Source organism: Rutidosis leptorrhynchoides, chromosome 8, assembly GCF_046630445.1.
Source record: "Rutidosis leptorrhynchoides isolate AG116_Rl617_1_P2 chromosome 8, CSIRO_AGI_Rlap_v1, whole genome shotgun sequence".
Classification (NCBI taxonomy): Eukaryota; Viridiplantae; Streptophyta; class Magnoliopsida; order Asterales; family Asteraceae; genus Rutidosis; species Rutidosis leptorrhynchoides.
The window spans coordinates 132227058-132241244 of NC_092340.1; the positions used below are offsets into that span (position 1 = coordinate 132227058).

The following is a 14187-nucleotide window of genomic DNA, read 5'->3' on the forward strand; positions in this document are numbered from 1 at the left end:
TTTTGCTTTTTGGTTAGTGGTGGTCTAAAGGTGGTGCTTATTGTTAAGATCCCATGCAACATTTGTGATAATGGTGAACAAAAATGCTAGTATGTTGACTTAACTTAGTGAGTTTTTGTCTTACATTTATATGGGTCATAAACTTATTAAAATTGGGCTAATTAAATAGTCCATTAGCTAGAGTAGGGTGGGCTTGAGTCCAACAAGGTAGAAAGTCCAACAAGACTAACTAGTGAGTATAAGTAAATTACTAAGCGTAATTAAGCAACCAAAAACCCAAGTAATTGTTATTAGGAAATAACAATTAGTATTACGTAGTCGTAATATTCCAATTACGACAAAAGTTAAACGTGTACCAGAACATATAGCTCGTTCTAAACGTCCAGTGACACTAACGGTCATAAAGCATTCGGGGATCAAGTTAAGTAACTAAGTACTTAATGGCACGTTGTATGGTATTAACGAAAGTAATTAACATGAAATAAGATCCCAGAACATAAACCAACACAGTACGCACAAATACGCAGTTTCGTGAAAGTAACAAGCACAAAGGTAAATCGAAAAAGTCGGGTCTTTACATATTCTCCAGCGTTCTAATACATTTGTACATTGTATAAGTATTACTCTGTATTTCGTAACACCGAAACATGATAATTAATAGAGATCTATAAAATAATAAATACATACACACAGTTAACCTGGAAGGCTGATCCAGAGTTACCACTGCTATTTCTGTTAATTTTGCTTACTTTGGTTCCTCTACCAACATGTATAACCGCTGCTATGCTCCATACTCCCTTAGAAGGGGCTGCTCCCAGTAAACCTAACATAAATCATTATTTTTAGTGATGTTTCTAAACTTTTTATTTGGTGGTAGCGGCAAGTTTCAAAAAAGCCTACAAACATTAAAACTTAAAACACTTGGAATATAAATAAAGGTGAAGGTCATGAATTAAACCCCTAGCAAACTTCATAAACTATTAATCGATTGCGATTAAGCAATGCAAGAGTTTTAAGAAGTCTAAATGTTAACATGTGGTACCGGCAACTGGATCAATATATCTCTATAAGACAACATTTAGAGCATATATTATTTTATAGCATCTGTAAGGTATTTGTGTACAGCTCCCATTGATTCTTCGGCCTCCACACATTGGGCTCATTACTTTCAAAGTAGCAACACTACAGTTGATCAACTATGCAAATCTCTCTTCGAATTTCGATTACTACTTCCTGCACATTATGTAACCAAATAGAAATTCTTTATAGGAACACCAACAATATGCTATCCGTCACAGATTGGAAAAGGGGTGTAATTTTTGTTTACCTAGTAAAGTTCAATGTAGACTACGTTTTAAGGTAAGCGTCATGCTGCAAATCTGATATATCAGTTATCTCAGTCAAGATAAACACATGAACAGAAACGTGATAAAATTTTGGAACTAACCTTGTAAACAGAACCAAAGCGAATAAATACCTGATTGATTAAGCAATACAAATCAACATCTGAGAAAACCTAATTTGCAATACAAATCAACATCTGAGAAAACCTAATTTGCAAAACTGAATACATACCTATTAGTTAGCGTCGATGGTAATCGTTGTTCAAAGCTGCCACAATTAAAGGAATGAAAGGGCGAAATAACACCCAATCCAGCAACAACAAAGGAAGCCGCATGAATCTTTAGAGAGATAAAGGAATCGGCTGAAAAAATCAAACCCTAATTTTTACCCCAATTCTGGAAATATATTTGCGACGATTAATGGATGAAAATGAAGGGAAAACCCTAATAATCAAAGTATAAAAGAATAACAGAAGAGAGATGCGTACTCAATCTATCGATGAACACACGCTTCGCCCAAATAATCACCAAAGATGAAGTTGAGATAGTCGATGCACAAATGGAAGCTTACCTAATGCTAAATCAAACCCTAATTATCTACCTTCGGCTAAAACGACAGAGGAAATACCAAATTTCAAAACGACAGCAGCTTTAAAATAGAAAACGACATCCAGCCCCTTGGGCTAATATATAGTAGGTAAATTTATTATTATTATAATAAATTTATTATTAAAAATATTGGTGAGTTATAGGTTTAACCTATATATATCAAATCATAATAATAGACCACAAGATTTCATATTTCAATACACATCCCATACATAGAGATAAAAATCATTCATATGGTGAACACCTGGTAATCGACATTAACAAGATGCATATATAAGAATATCCCCATCATTCCGGGACACCCTTCGGATATGATATAAATTTTGAAGTACTAAAGCATCCGGTACTTTGGATGGGGTTTGTTAGGCCCAATAGATCTATCTTTAGGATTCGCGTCAATTAGGGTGTCTGTTCCCTAATTCTTAGATTACCAGACTTAATAAAAAGGGGCATATTCGATTTCGATAATTCAACCATAGAATGTAGTTTCACGTACTTGTGTCTATTTTGTAAATCATTTATAAAACCTGCATGTATTCTCATCCCAAAAATATTAGATTTTAAAAGTGGGACTATAACTCACTTTCACAGATTTTTACTTCGTCGAGAAGTAAGACTTGGCCACTGTTGATTCACGAACCTATAACAATATATACATATATATTAAAGTATGTTCAAAATATATTTACAACACTTTTAATATATTTTGATGTTTTAAGTTTATTAAGTCAGCTGTCCTCGTTAGTAACCTACAACTAGTTGTCCACAGTTAGATGTACAGAAATAAATCGATAAATATTATCTTGAATCAATCCACGACCCAGTGTATACGTAACTCAGTATTGATCACAACTCAAACTATATATATTTTGGAATCAACCTCAACCCTGTATAGCTAACTCCAACATTCACATATAGAGTGTCTATGGTTGTTCCGAAATATATATAGATGTGTCGACATGATAGGTCGAAATATTGTATACGTGTCTATGGTATCTCAAGATTACATAATATACAATACAAGTTGATTAAGTTATGGTTGGAATAGATTTGTTACCAATTTTCACGTAGCTAAAATGAGAAAATTTATCCAATCTTGTTTTACCCATAACTTCTTCATTTTAAATCCGTTTTGAGTGAATCAAATTGCTATGGTTTCATATTGAACTCTATTTTATGAATCTAAACAGAAAAAGTATAGGTTTATAGTCGGAAAAATAAGTTACAAGTCGTTTTTGTAAAGGTAGTCATTTCAGTCGAAAGAACGACGTCTAGATGACCATTTTAGAAAACATACTTCCACTTTGAGTTTAACCATAATTTTTGGATATAGTTTCATGTTCATAATAAAAATCATTTTCTCAGAATAACAACTTTTAAATCAAAGTTTATCATAGTTTTTAATTAACTAACCCAAAACAGCCCGCGGTGTTACTACGACGGCGTAAATCCGGTTTTACGGTGTTTTTCGTGTTTCCAGGTTTTAAATCATTAATTTAGCATATCATATAGATATAGAACATGTGTTTAGTTAATTTTAAAAGTCAAGTTAGAAGGATTAACTTTTGTTTGCGAACAAGTTTAGAATTAACTAAACTATGTTCTAGTGATTACGAGTTTAAACCTTCGAATAAGATAGTTTTATATATATGAATCGAATGATGTTATGAACATCATTACTACCTCAAGTTTAGTAGGTAAACCTACTGGAAGTGACAAGAAATGATCTAGCTTCAAAGGATCTTGGATGGCTTGAAAGTTCTTGAAGTATTCTTCCTATGATGATTATAGCTTGATTCTTGAAGTGATTTTTGATGAAGATGATGATTAACTACTGGAAAAATACGTTATAATAGTGTGTGTGTGTGTGTGTGTTGAGAGAGAATTAGAAAGAGAATTGGAAGTGAAATGGAGTGAATGATGAGTGGTAATTGGTGAGTGGTGCGTGGGGTTAAAAGGAGTTCTAGTTAGTTGACTAGCTCATGGTAGAAGTTAAAATTGATTAGTCATACATGACATAATCAAGAGTGGAATCCCATGCTAGTTCCTATTGGTATATACCCATAGTAAGTACGTTTTGAAGCTGTGTATAATACGGGTAAGAATACGACTAGAATTCTTGATGAAAGAAAAGAATGGGAAAGTAACTGTAACCATTTTCGTTACGTATGAGTGTTTTAATATATGTCTTGAAGTCTTCCAAAAGTATTTTAATACATCTAAATACACTACATGTATATACATTTTAACTGAGTCGTTAAGTCATCGTTAGTCGTTACATGTAAGTGTTGTTTTGAAACCTTTAAGTTAACGATCTCAATTAATGTTGTTAACCCATTGTTTATTATATATAATGAGATGTTAAATTATTATATTATCATGATATTATGATATATTAATATATCTTAATATGATATATATACATTTAAATGTCGTTACAACGATAATCGTTACATATATGTCTCGTTTCAAAATCCTTAAGTTAGTAGTCTTGTTTATATGTATATAACTCATTGTTAATATACTTATGGAGATACTTACTTATCATAATCTCATGTTAACCATATGTATATCCATATATATATCGTCATGTCATTTTTACAAGTTTTAACGTTCGTGAATCGCCGGTCAACTTGGGTGGTCAATTGTCTATATGAAACATATTTCAATTAATCAAGTCTTAACAAGTTTGATTGCTTAACATGTTGGAAACATTTAATCATGTAAATATCAATCTCAATTAATATATATAAACATGGAAAAATTTGGGTCACTACAGTACCTACCCGTTAAATAAATTTCGTCCCGAAATTTTAAGCTGTTGAAGGTGTTGACGAATCTTCTGGAAATAGATGCGGGTATTTCTTCTTCATCTGATCTTCACGCTCCCAGGTGAACTCGGGTCCTCTACGAGCATTCCATCGAACCTTAACAATTGGTATCTTGTTTTGCTTAAGTCTTTTAACCTCACGATCCATTATTTCGACGGGTTCTTCGATGAATTGAAGTTTTTCGTTCATTTGGATTTCATCTAATGGAATAGTGAGATCTTCTTTAGCAAAACATTTCTTCAAATTCGAGACGTGGAAAGTGTTATGTACAGCCGCGAGTTGTTGAGGTAACTCAAGTCGGTAAGCTACTGGTCCGACACGATCAATAATCTTGAATGGTCCAATATACCTTGGATTTAATTTCCCTCGTTTACCAAATCGAACAACGCCTTTCCAAGGTGAAATTTTAAGCATGACCATCTCTCCAATTTCAAATTCTATATCTTTTCTTTTAATGTCAGCGTAGCTCTTTTGTCGACTTTGGGCGGTTTTCAACCGTTGTTGAATTTGGATGATCTTCTCGGTAGTTTCTTGTATAATCTCCGGACCCGTAATCTGTCTATCCCCCACTTCACTCCAACAAATCGGAGACCTGCACTTTCTACCATAAAGTGCTTCAAACGGCGCCATCTCAATGCTTGAATGGTAGCTGTTGTTGTAGGAAAATTCTGCTAATGGTAGATGTCGATCCCAACTGTTTCTGAAATCAATAACACATGCTCGTAGCATGTCTTCAAGCGTTTGTATCGTCCTTTCGCTCTGCCCATCAGTTTGTGGATGATAGGCAGTACTCATGTCTAGACGAGTTCCTAATGCTTGCTGTAATGTCTGCCAGAATCTTGAAATAAATCTGCCATCTCTATCAGAGATAATAGAGATTGGTATTCCATGTCTGGAGACGACTTCCTTCAAATACAGTCGTGCTAACTTCTCCATCTTGTCATCTTCTCTTATTGGCAGGAAGTGTGCTGATTTGGTGAGACGATCAACTATTACCCAAATAGTATCAAAACTACTTGCAGTCCTTGGCAATTTAGTGATGAAATCCATGGTAATGTTTTCCCATTTCCATTCCGGGATTTCGGGTTGTTGAAGTAGACCTGATGGTTTCTGATGCTCAGCTTTGACCTTAGAACACGTCAAACATTCTCCTACGTATTTAGCAACATCGGCTTTCATACCCGGCCACCAAAAATGTTTCTTGAGATCCTTGTACGTCTTCCCCGTTCCAGGATGTATTGAGTATCTGGTTTTATGAGCTTCTCTAAGTACCATTTCTCTCATATCTCCAAATTTTGGTACCCAAATCCTTTCAGCCCTATACCGGGTTCCGTCTTCCCGAATATTAAGATGCTTCTCCGATCCTTTGGGTATTTCATCCTTTAAATTTCCCTTTTTTAAAACTCCTTGTTGCGCCTCCTTTATTTGAGTAGTAAGGTTATTATGAATCATTATATTCATAGATTTTACTCGAATGGGTTCTCTGTCCTTCCTGCTCAAGGCATCGGCTACCACATTTGCCTTCCCCGGGTGGTAACGAATCTCAAAGTCGTAATCATTCAATAATTCAATCCACCTACGCTGCCTCATATTCAGTTGTTTCTAATTAAATATGTGTTGAAGACTTTTGTGGTCGGTATATATAATACTTTTGACCCCATATAAGTAGTGCCTTCAAGTCTTTAATGCAAAAACAACCGCGCCTAATTCCAAATCATGCGTTGTATAATTTTGTTCGTGAATCTTCAATTGTCTAGACGCATAAGCAATCACCTTCGTTCGTTGCATTAATACACAACCGTGACCTTGCTTTGATGCGTCACAATAAATCACAAAATCATCATTCCCTTCAGGCAATGACAATATAGGTGTCGTAGTTAGCTTTTTCTTCAATAACTGAAACGCTTTCTCTTGTTCATCATTCCATTCAAATTTCTTCCCTTTATGCGTTAATGCAGTCAAGGGTTTTGCTATTCTGGAAAAGTCTTGGATGAACCTTCTGTAGTAACCAGCTAGTCCTAAAAACTGGCGTATGTGTTTCGGAGTTTTCGGGGTTTCCCACTTTTCAACAGTTTCTATCTTTGCCGGATCCACCTTAATACCTTCTTTGTTCACTATGTGACCGAGGAATTGAACTTCTTCCAACCAAAATGCACACTTTGAAAATTTAGCGTACAATTCTTCCTTCCTCAATACTTCTAACACCTTTCTCAAATGTTCACCGTGTTCTTGGTCATTCTTTGAGTAAATAAGTATGTCATCAATGAAAACAATGACAAACTTGTCAAGGTATGGTCCACACACTCGGTTCATAAGGTCCATGAACACAGCTGGTGCATTAGTTAAACCAAATGGCATGACCATAAACTCGTAATGACCGTAACGTGTTCTGAAAGCAGTCTTTGGAATATCATCTTCTTTCACCCGCATTTGATGATACCCGGAACGTAAGTCAATCTTTGAATAAACAGACGAGCCTTGTAGTTGATCAAATAAGTCATCGATTCTCGGTAGTGGGTAGCGGTTCTTGATGGTAAGTTTGTTCAACTCTCGGTAGTCGATACACAACCTGAATGTACCATCTTTCTTCTTGACAAACAAAACAGGAGCTCCCCACGGTGATGTGCTTGGTCGAATGAAACCATGCTCTAAAAGTTCTTGTAATTGGCTTTGCAGTTCTTTCATCTCGCTGGGTGCGAGTCTGTAAGGAGCACGAGCTATTGGTGCAGCTCCTGGTATAAGATCTATTTGAAATTCAACAGATCGATGTGGGGGTAATCCCGGTAATTCTTTCGGAAATACATCGGGAAATTCTTTTGCGACGGGAACATCATTGATGCTCTTTTCTTCAGTTTGTACTTTCTCGACGTGTGCTAGAACAGCATAGCAACCTTTTCTTATTAGTTTTTGTGCCTTCAAATTACTAATAAGATGTAGCTTCGTGTTGCCCTTTTCTCCGTACACCATTAAGGGTTTTTCTTTTTCTCGTATAATGCGAATTGCATTTTTGTAACAAACGATCTCTGCTTTCACTTCTTTCAACCAGTCCATACCGATTATCACATCAAAACTCCCTAACTCTACTGGTATCAAGTCAATCTTAAATGTTTCGCTAACCAGTTTAATTTCTCGATTCCGACATATATTATCTGCTGAAATTAATTTACCATTTGCTAATTCGAGTAAAAATTTACTATCCAAAGGCGTCAATGGACAACTTAATTTAGCACAAAAATCTCTACTCATATAGCTTCTATCCACACCCCAATCAAATAAAACGTAAGAAGATTTATTGTCAATAAGAAACGTACCCGTAACAAGCTCCGGGTCTTCCTGTGCCTCTGCCGCATTAATATTGAAAACTCTTCCGCGGCCTTGTCCATTCGTGTTCTCCTGGTTCGGGCAATTTCTAATAATGTGGCCCGGTTTTCCACATTTATAACAAACTACATTGGCATAACTTGCTCCGACACTACTTGCTCCACCATTACTCGTTCCGACACCATTTGTTCCTTTCGTTCTATTAACCCCTGGTCCGTAGACCTCACACTTTGCCGCGCTATGACAATTTCTTTTACACTTGTTGCAAAATTTGGTGCAGAACCCCGAGTGATACTTTTCACACCTTTGGCATAGCTGCTTCTGATTGTTGTTGTTGTTGCGGTTATTATTGTTGTTGGGATGATTGTTGTAGTTGCTGTTGTTGTTGTTACTGTTGGGCCATTTGTTGTAGTTGCGATTGATGTTGCGATTGTTGGGATAATTGTTGCGATTATTGTTGTAATTGCTGTTGTTGTTGTATTGGTGATTCTTATCACCGTTTTCCTCCCACTTTCTTTTGACTTGCTTCACATTCGCCTCTTCAGTAGTCTGTTCTTTAATTCTTTCTTCAATCTGGTTCACTAGTTTGTGAGCCATTCTACATGCCTATTGTATGGAGGCGGGCTCGTGTGAACTTATATCTTCTTGGATTCTTTCCGGTAATCCTTTCACAAACGCGTCGATCTTCTCTTCCTCATCTTCGAATGCTCCCGGACACAATAGGCACAATTCTTTGAATCGTCTTTCGTACGTGGTAATATCAAATCCTTGGGTTCGTAACCCTCTAAGTTCTGTCTTGAGCTTATTGACCTCGGTTCTGGGACGGTACTTCTCGTTCATCAAGTGCTTGAATGCTGCGTACGCATCGTCTTGTCCCACTTGCTCTAGATAGGTATTCCACCATGTTAACGCAGAACCTGTGAAGGTATGCGTAGCGTACTTTACTTTGTCCTCTTCAGTACACTTACTTATGGCAAACACCGATTCGACCTTCTCGGTCCACCGTTTCAATCCGATCGGTCCTTCGGTTCCATCAAATTCCAAAGGTTTGCAGGCAGTGAATTCTTTGTAGGTGCATCCTACACGATTTCCTGTACTGCTAGATCCAAGATTATTGTTGGTATGTAGCGCAGCCTGTACTGCGGTTATGTTTGAAGCTAGAAAAGTACGGAATTCCTCTTCATTCATATTCACGGTGTGTCGAGTAGTCGGTGCCATTTCCTTCAAAATAGTCAAATGGAACAAGTTAATCATACAGAATATTAAGAGTAATTAATAGTATTTTGTAGCATAATATGAACTCATTTATAAAAGCTTTTTCTTCATATTAGCGTTTTATAAGTTTAAATTCGGGTAGTACCTACCCGTTAAGTTCATACTTAGTAGCTAATATACAATTCAACTACTACAATTCTATATGAAAAACTGATTATAATAATATTTCGCGTTCAAACTTTTACACAATATTTTACAAACTTACAATACCGCTTATTTTACATATAGCATGAAATATAGCACACAATAAATTTGATACAAGATGGTTGTGATGATAATTCTAGCTAGTACACAAGTCGTTCAGCAAAGGCAATAAAGACACGTAATTCATACGTCCAGAAACAAGTCATGCATTCTGGTTTTACTAGGATTACTTCCCATCCTTGGTCTTGTGGAACATAACCGTTATGGCTGTTGATAAGACAGCGTGTTGTAACGTCGTCAAAGGGACGAGGGTTACGTAATGTCCAACAGTCCCGTAACAATCTAAAAACCTCATTTCTTACCCCAATTACCGACTCCGTCACTTGTGGGAACGTTTTGTTTAATAGTTGTAGCCCGATGTTCTTGTTCTCACTTTGGTGAGAAGCGAACATTACTAATCCGTAAGCATAACATGCTTCTTTATGTTGCATGTTAGCCGCTTTTTCTAAATCACGAAGTCCAATATTCGGATATATTGAGTCAAAATAATTTCTTAACCCATTGCGTAAAATAGCATTTGGGTTCCCGCAATATATGCGTCAAAGTAAACACATCGTAACTTATGGATTTCCCAATGTGATATCCCTCATCTTTCGAACGAAAGCCTTTTATAAACCAAGGCATTCTTGGAACGTTCTTCGAATGTCTTACAAACTGATCTCGCCTTAAATAGTTGTGCCGAAGAATTCTGACCGACTCTAGACAAGATTTCATCAATCATGTCTCCGGGTTGGTCTCTTAAAATATTGGGTTGTCTATCCATTTTGTGTTTTTATACTGTAAAATAGACAAGAGTTAGATTCATAAAAAAAAAATACTTATTAATACAAGCAATTTTTACATATATCATAAAGCATAAGCACACTATATTACATATATTACACCACACGAATACAACTATCTTATTCCGACTTGCTTGTTTCTTTTTCTTCGGTTTTGGTTCGTTTTGCCAAGTTTCTAGGGATATATGATGTTCCCCTAATACGAGCCGTCGTTTTCCACATTGGTTTAGAAAAATCCGGTGGTTTAGAGGTTCCCGGGTCATTGTTACAACTTAAGGACTTGGGGGTTGACGATACATATAAAGTTCATCGGGGTTGGAATTAGATTTCTCTATTTTTATGCCCTTTCCCTTATTATTTTCTTTTGCCTTTTTAAATTCAGTTGGGGTAATTTCTATAACATCATCGGAATTCTCGTCAGAATCCAATTCATCGGAGAATTGGTAATCCTCCCAATATTTTGCTTCCTTAGCGGAAACACCATTGACCATAATTAACCTTGGTCGGTTGGTTGAGGATTTTCTTTTACTTAACCGTTTTATTATTTCCCCCACCGGTTCTATTTCTTCATCCGGTTCCGATTCTTCTTCCGGTTCCGATTCTTCTTCCGATTCCGACTCTTCTTCCGGTTCCTCTTCGGGAACTTGTGAATCAGTCCACGAATCATTCCAATTTACATTTGACTCTTCATTATTATTAGGTGAGTCAATGGGACTTATTCTAGAGGTAGACATCTATCACATAATATCAAACGCGTTAAGAGATTAATATATCACATAATATTCACATGTTAAAAATATATAGTTTCCAACAAAATTTGTTAAGCAATCATTTTTCAAGTAAACACGGTCGAAGTCCAGACTCACTAATGCATCCTAACAAACTCGATAAGACACACTAATGCAAAAATCTGGTTCTCTAAGACCAACGCTCTGATACCAACTGAAATGTCCCGTTCTTATTGATTAAAAATGTTTCATATTAATTGATTTCGTTGCGAGGTTTTGACCTCTATATGAGACATTTTTCAAAGACTGCATTCATTTTAAAACAAACCATAACCTTTATTTCATCAATAAAGGTTTAAAAAGCTTTACGTAGATTATCAAATAATGATAATCTAAAATATCCTGTTTACACATGACCATTACATAATGGTTTATAATACAAATATGTTACAACAAAATAAGTTTCTTGAATGCAGTTTTTACACAATATCATACAAGCATGGACTTCAAATCTCGTCCTTATTTAAGTATGCGACAGCGGAAGCTCTTAATAATCACCTGAGAATAAACATGCTTAAAACGTCAACAAAAATGTTGGTGAGTTATAGGTTTAACCTATATATATCAAATCATAATAATAGACCACAAGATTTCATATTTCAATACACATCCCATACATAGAGATAAAAATCATTCATATGGTGAACACCTGGTAATCGACATTAACAAGATGCATATATAAGAATATCTCCATCATTCCGGGACACCCTTCGGATATGATATAAATTTCGAAGTACTAAAGCATCCGGTACTTTGGATGGGGTTTGTTAGGCCCAATAGATCTATCTTTAGGATTCGCGTCAATTAGGGTGTCTGTTCCCTAATTCTTAGATTACCAGACTTAATAAAAAGGGGCATATTCGATTTCGATAATTCAACCATAGAATGTAGTTTCACGTACTTGTGTCTATTTTGTAAATCATTTATAAAACCTGCATGTATTCTCATCCCAAAAATATTAGATTTTAAAAGTGGGACTATAACTCACTTTCACAGATTTTTACTTCGTCGAGAAGTAAGACTTGCCCACTGTTGATTCACGAACCTATAACAATATATACATATATATTAAAGTATGTTCAAAATATATTTACAACACTTTTAATATATTTTGATGTTTTAAGTTTATTAAGTCAGCTGTCCTCGTTAGTAACCTACAACTAGTTGTCCACAGTTAGATGTACAGAAATAAATCGATAAATATTATATTGAATCAATCCACGACCCAGTGTATACGTATCTCAGTATTGATCACAACTCAAACTATATATATTTTGGAATCAACCTCAACCCTGTATAGCTAACTCCAACATTCACATATAGAGTGTCTATGGTTGTTCCGAAATATATATAGATGTGTCGACATGATAGGTCGAAACATTGTATACGTGTCTATGGTATCTCAAGATTACATAATATACAATACAAGTTGATTAAGTTATGGTTGGAATAGATTTGTTACCAATTTTCACGTAGCTAAAATGAGAAAAATTATCCAATCTTGTTTTACCCATACTTCTTCATTTTAAATCCGTTTTGAGTGAATCAAATTGCTATGGTTTCATATTGAACTCTATTTTATGAATCTAAACAGAAAAAGTATAGGTTTATAGTTGGAAAAATAAGTTACAAGTCGTTTTTGTAAAGGTAGTCATTTCAGTCGAAAGAACGACGTCTAGATGACCATTTTAGAAAACATACTTCCACTTTGAGTTTAACCATAATTTTTGGATATAGTTTCATGTTCATAATAAAAATAATTTTCTCATAGTAACAACTTTTAAATCAAAGTTTATCATAGTGTTTAATTAACTAACCCAAAACAGCCCGCGGTGTTACTACGACGGCGTAAATCCGGTTTTACGGTGTTTTTCGTGTTTCCAGGTTTTAAATCATTAATTTAGAATATCATATAGATATAGAACATGTGTTTAGTTAATTTTAAAAGTCAAGTTAGAAGGATTAACTTTTGTTTGCGAACAAGTTTAGAATTAACTAAACTATGTTCTAGTGATTACGAGTTTAAACCTTCGAATAAGATAGTTTTATATATATGAATCGAATGATGTTATGAACATCATTACTACCTCAAGTTTAGTAGGTAAACCTACTGGAAGTGACAAGAAATGATCTAGCTTCAAAGGATCTTGGATGGCTTGAAAGTTCTTGAAGTATTCTTCCTATGATGATTATAGCTTGATTCTTGAAGTGATTTTTGATGAAGATGATGATTAACTACTGGTACATTCATAATAGTGTGTGTGTGTGTGTGTGTGTGTGTGTTGAGAGAGAATTAGAAAGAGAATTGAAAGTGAAATGAAGTGAATGATGAGTGGTAATTGGTGAGTGGTGAGTGGGGTTAAAAGGAGTTCTAGTTAGTTGACTAGCTCATGGTAGAAGTTAAAATTGATTAGTCATACATGACATAATCAATAGTGGAATCCCATGCTAGTTCCTATTGGTATATACCCATAGTAAGTACGTTTTGAAGCTGTGTATAATACGGGTAAGAATACGACTAGAATTCTTGATGAAAGAAAAGAATGGGAAAGTAACTGTAACCATTTTCGTTACGTATGAGTGTTTTAATATATGTATTGAAGTCTTCCAAAAGTATTTTAATACATCTAAATACACTACATGTATATACATTTTAACTGAGTCGTTAAGTCATCGTTAGTCGTTACATGTAAGTGTTGTTTTGAAACCTTTAAGTTAACGATCTCAATTAATGTTGTTAACCCATTGTTTATTATATATAATGAGATGTTAAATTATTATATTATCATGATATTATGATATATTAATATATCTTAATATGATATATATACATTTAAATGTCGTTACAACGATAATCGTTACATATATGTCTCGTTTCGAAATCCTTAAGTTAGTAGTCTTGTTTATATGTATATAACTCATTGTTAATATACTTATGGAGATACTTACTTATCATAATCTCGTGTTAACCATATGTATATCCATATATATATATCGTCATGTCGTTTTTACAAGTTTTAACGTTCGTGAATCG

At 35.0% G+C, this 14187-nt stretch overlaps 1 long non-coding RNA gene across 3 annotated transcripts; it reads right to left on the bottom strand.

Annotated features, from left to right (window-relative positions):
* Positions 1-571: 571 nt before the first annotated feature.
* On the bottom strand, positions 572-1951 carry LOC139864975 (uncharacterized). 3 transcript variants are annotated; one of them, XR_011764565.1, is made up of 6 exons: positions 1832-1951; positions 1576-1705; positions 1448-1477; positions 1328-1379; positions 1043-1233; positions 572-823 (listed from the first exon to the last, which is right to left on the bottom strand). It is a non-coding gene; the product is annotated as an uncharacterized lncRNA (long non-coding RNA). The 3 variants fall into 3 exon arrangements; XR_011764563.1 differs by having other exon boundaries at positions 1328-1477; XR_011764564.1 differs by having other exon boundaries at positions 1328-1477; positions 1576-1739; positions 1832-1896.
* Positions 1952-14187: the final 12236 nt, after the last annotated feature.